Here is a 5,490-nt window from a genome sequence, read left to right as displayed (position 1 = left end):
TAAGACACCGGGGATGCAAAAGACCAGCACTTCCTGCTCATGACCCACTGAGAAATCTAACTCCCTGCGGGCTACAGTTCCCTCTGTCAATAATAAAGCCATCATCATATAAGCCTAATGAAATGGCTGCAGGGACGGAAGGAATCCAGGCTTGGCCTGGGTCCTTTCCAGGGAGCAGGAGCTCTAGGAGCAGACAGCTTCCATTGACGCTTATGTGCTGTGTGACATTAAACAGGCCAGACTACCTCTCTGAGCCTCAGTTCCCCCATATGGAAATTTCTCCATCTCAACCCAAGCCTTTCGGGGTCTTAGTTCCCCAGTCAGGGATTGATTCCAGGCCTCAGCAGTGAAAGCTCAGAGTCCTAGCCACTGGACTGCCAGGGAATTCCCTCTCTATCATCTTAATTGCATATTTTCTAAAAGCCCCAGCCCAGCCCTGGACCCCAGGAGCTGGGATGTACAAACTTTACTCTGGATGAGAGGCCAGGAAGAACTAGACTGGAGGAAAGGAGAAGGTGGCTCGGAAGATAAACAACAGTGATGACGGGTGTGGAGGGGGTGAAAGATACCCGCATATGTTTTCTAATGGAATTAGCTTTATGTATTTTCTCTCCTGACTGCCAAAGTAATATGCTCAGTGTAAAAACAGTTTCAGAAAACACAACAAGCATAACATAAATAATCTAAATAGGTCCTTTGTTACAGCATTTAATTTCCTGAGTGTATTTTTATTATGTGCCTATGATATGCCTAGTGCTGACTGTTAACTTAAAAAAAACGCTGGCCAAGTGTTGAGTGAATGAAACGTTTATTTGTTTATCTGACTGCGCTGTGTCCCTGGGCGAGGTTGCTGCGCGGTGGGTTTCTCACGCAGTGGCTCCTTCTGTTTCGGAGCACGGGCTCTAGAGCCGGGAGGTTTCAGTAGTTGCGGCTCACAGGCTTAGTTATCCTGCAGCATGTGGAATCTTTCCGGGCCAGGAATCGAACCCATGTCCCCTGTTTGATAGGTGGGTTCTTTTTCTTTTTTTACTTGCTGACTTTTTAAAAAATTTTCTAATTTTTATTTTTATTGGTGTATAGTTGATTTACAATGTTGTGTTACTTTCTGTGGTACAACAAAGTGATTCAGTTATGTATATGTATATATATACACATAATATTGGAGAAGGAAATGGCAACCCACTCCAGTATTCTTGCCTGGAGAATCCCATGGACAGAGGAGCCTGGTGGGCTATAGTTCATGGTGTCGCAAAGAGTCAGACATGACTGAGCGATGAAGCATGCATATATATTATATATAGAATTTTTTCAGATTCTTTCCCCATTTAACTTTTATAGAATATTGAGTAGAGTTCCCTGTTCTATACAGCAGATGACAGGCAGATCCTTAACCAATAGACCACCAGGAAAGTCCAGTGAATGAAATTTTAAAAATAAAATCAACACTCAGAAACCACTGTTACTAACATGATTGTCTATTTCACTCTAGATTTTTTTTTTCCCAGCTACAATGGAATCACACTGTACACACGACTTGTCAGTCAAGGCCTACTTCCCACACCAATCAGTACCATTCTACTCTCTTATATTGAAAGACCTCATCATTGTCCAGCTGAAGGCTCTTCTATGATTTACTAAACTGATCCCCGATGGTTGGGCATCTAGGTTACTTCCTCGATGAGTGCTTTTTGGAGAAAGCCTTAAAAAGTGGAATCACTTTGTTGTCCATTTTTCAGAGTTTCTTATGGATACTAAGAGCCACACCTGCTTCCATATTTCCATAGGGGTACCCATATCTCATTCCAGTCCCACTGGGTGAGTGTGTCCATTTTTTTTTTTTTTTTAAGTTATGTTTTATGTGGCAGAAATTTTTAGGAGTTCAAGCTGAGGAGACTGCATCTCAAGTAACCCTGCGAGAACTGCTCTGAGGAGAAGAGCCAGGTTATATAGAAGTTTTGCAACAAAGGGCAGGTGGTCTGACTGTCAAAAGATTATTGCCAATTAAAGAAAACCAGGGACTTCTTTGGTGGCTCAGGGTTAAAGAATCTGCCTGCTAATGCACGGGTCCAATCTCTGGTCTGGAAAGATCCCACATGCCGTGGAGCAACGAAACCCATGGGTCACCACTGCTCAACCAGTGCCTCCGAGCCCAGGAGCCACAACTGCTGAAGCCCTTGTGCCTAGAGGCTCTGCTCTGTGACAAGAGAGCCACTGCAGTGAGGAGCCTGGGCACCACAACTAGAAGCTCCCGCCTGCTGCAACAAGAGAAAGACCCAGCACAGCATAAATAAAAAAAAAGAAAATCTGAAAAGGAAAAAGGAAACCAGATATCCCAAGTCAAGGAAATAGAGCTTTCTATGTATGTGAGAGACTTTATTTTGGGGGGTTCCAAAGTCACTGCAGATGGGGACTGCAGCCATGAAACTAAAAGACGCTTACTCCTTGGAAGGAAAGTTATGGCCAACCTAGACAGCATATTACAAAGCAGAGACATTACTTTGCCAACAAAGGTCCATCTAGTCAAAGCTATGATTTTTCCAGTGGTCATGTATGGATGTGAGAGTTGGACTTTAAAGAAAGTTGAGCACCGAAGAATTGATGCTTTTGAACTGTGGTGTTGAGAAGACTAATGAGAGTCCCTTGGACTGCAAGGAGACCCAACCAGTCCATCCTAAAGGAGATCTGTCCTGGGTGTTCATTGGAAGGACTGATGCTGAAGCTGAAATTCCAATACTTTGGCCACCTGATGCGAAGAACTGACTCATTTGAAAAGACCCTGATGCTGGGAAAGATTGAGGGTGGGAGGAGAAGGGGACGACAGAGGATGAGATGGTTGGATGGCATCACCGATCAATGGACACGAGTTTGGGAGGTATTCTTTCTGAGTTCCCTCAGGGCTCACCAGCTCACATTGAAGGACTGGAATGGCTGATGACCGTGACATCCTTGTTGATTGATTTGGCAGGAGGTATTCCATTTCTCAGTTCCTCCTCTTGGTCCAAAATTCGGCCAGTGTTTGGGAGACATTGTCCATTTCTTTGAGCATTTGACATTTGCAAATAAATATTAGAGACATTTACTTTGCAAAATGTGGATTAAAATCAGAGGCGCCCAACGGGACCCGAGGGGGCCTGAGGAGTGGTGGTTAATAGGTATGGGGTTTCCTTTGGGGGAGTGATTTCAGCAATGTTCTGGTGTTAGATAGAGGTGATGGTGGCAGAGCACTGTGAAAGTACCAAACACCATGGCGTTGTAGTTTATAATGGCTACTTTCTTTTTTGTTGGTTTTTTAAGCTTTGTTTATTTCTGGCTGTGTTGAGTCTGCTGATGCAGCGCTCGTGGTTTCTCTAATCGCAGAGGGCCGGGGTTACTCAGCCTCGTATGCTTGTGTGAAAAGTGGGGACGAAGACTTCCCTGGTGGCCCAGTGGGTAAGAATCTGCTTGTCGATGCAGGGGACGCAGGTTCGATCCCTGGTCTGGGAGGATTCTTTGTGCGGCAGAGCAGCTAAATCCGTGCGCAAAAACTCCTGAAGCCCCAGAGCCCTAGAGCCTGCTCTGCAACAAGACAGGCCGCTGCCGTGAGAAGCCCGGCGCAGCAACAGAGGGCAGCCCCCGCTCGCAGCAGCTAGAGGAGGCCTGGGCGGCGCAGTGAAGACTTAGGGCGACCAAAAATAAGTAATAAATAAAATGTAAAGGAAAGAGGAAGGAGAAGTGGGGATGAGCATGGGTGTCTGAGTCGCCACATACAAACAGCGCTGAGCGCCGAGCGGCCTGTGTGCTGCAGGCGCTCGGTCAGCTCCGGGGGCGCCTGTGGATCCTGCAGGGCTCAGAGCCTCTGTGAGTCAGCTCTGCTCTCTGCCAGCACGGTGACATAAGTCCGGTCACTGCCCTCAGAACCCCCGGCCCTTCCCACCACCACACCTTTGCCCACACAGTGCCCTTCGCTTGGAGTGCCCTTTCCCCTCCCTCCTGGCAAAACCGTGTTCCGTCTTTGAACCCACTCCGCGCTTGCTCCTTAAATAGACAGGATGCCCCTGGTTTCGAGGTGACTCAACGCTTGTGAAGTTTTTTTTAAGTCTTTATTCAATTTGTTACAATATTGCTTCTGTTTTTTATGTTTTGGTTTTTTGGCCCCAAGGCAGGTGAGTCCTTAGCTGCCTGACCAGGGATCAAACCCGCACCCCCTGCATTGAAAGGCTAAGTCTCCCACCAGTTAAGTCCCAGCACTTGTGAATTCTTGTGATGGGCTTATATGAGACTGGTTAAGACAGCTGAGGACCCTAAATTTAGGATTCCAATCCTAGTGTGCCATGACACCATTGATGGAGGGAGTGAGGAATATCCCTGGTCCCTGCCTCCGTGGGCCAACCAGAACTAGGGGAGGAGGCCAGGCCAGGGGGATGCGTGGGCAAAGTACAGGGCCCTGGAACAGTAGGGAGGGAAGTCAGCAAAGGGGGAGCTGGTAGCAGCTCCCTGCCACTGTGCAACTCCATAAAGACATAAAGAGGAGGCCTCGGGGGACCAGGACTGGGGGCTCCTGACCTGTAGCCTGCCTCTGACCTCCACAAACAGGCTCCCTCTGTGGCCAGCAGCCTTGGGGTGAAGTGGATGGCTGACAAATAACCTGCAGGAACCGCAGTCTCCTCTCTGGCCTCCTCCTGGGCCTCCTGCCTCCAGTAGGCTCTGCACCCTGGGCAGGGCCTTGAGGTGGGCAGGGCTGAGACAGAGCACCCTTCTGATGCTTGAGGGTGCTGAGGAGCCGTGACCCTCCAGGGTGAGCCCAGGAAGGGTGTGGGGAGGCACAGTCACTGGCTGGAGCTGAGAACTGAGGAGGGAGAGTCGTCAGGACTAGAGGCCTGAGTGAACGTGGGTTTGGCAGTGAGAGGCATCAAGGGTTTTGGTCTCGGGGTCTGGAGTGGGTGAGGACGATGGCCTGACCCAAGGATGCTTTGGAGACAAATGGCATCGAGAGAGGGACATTCAGGGAACTTCTGGCCTGGGATTCTGGGATGCAAGTCCTTTCCCAGCCTGCAATCCTGCGAATCATGTGGGGCACGGAGTCGTTACTAAATAAACCCTGGCTGGGAGAAAGTGGAGAGGGCTATATACACAGGGAGGTCCAGGCCGGGGTGGAGTGCGGGGAGGTTTATTCAGCATGCATTGAATCCTGTTGGGTTGAGCCTGGGATGCCTCTGGGGACAAATAAAGACCTGGGTCTATTATCACAGAGTAGCAATTCAGTGCAGAAGATATTTGTGCGTGCATGCTAAGTCACTTCGGTTGTGTCTGACTCTTTGCAACGCTAGGGACCAGAGCCTGCCAGGCTCTTCTGTCCGTGGAATTCTCCAGGCAAGAATACTAGAGTGGGTTGTCATTGCCTCCTCCAGAGGATCTTCCAGACCCAGGGATCGAGCCCATGTCTCTGATGTCTCCTGCATCAGCAGGCGGGTTCTTTACCGCTGGTGCCCCTGGGCAGCCCACAGAAGACAT

Source organism: Dama dama, chromosome 9 (assembly GCF_033118175.1).
Source record: "Dama dama isolate Ldn47 chromosome 9, ASM3311817v1, whole genome shotgun sequence".
Taxonomy (NCBI): domain Eukaryota; kingdom Metazoa; phylum Chordata; class Mammalia; order Artiodactyla; family Cervidae; genus Dama; species Dama dama.
Note: the sequence above shows the minus strand (reverse complement) of the source record.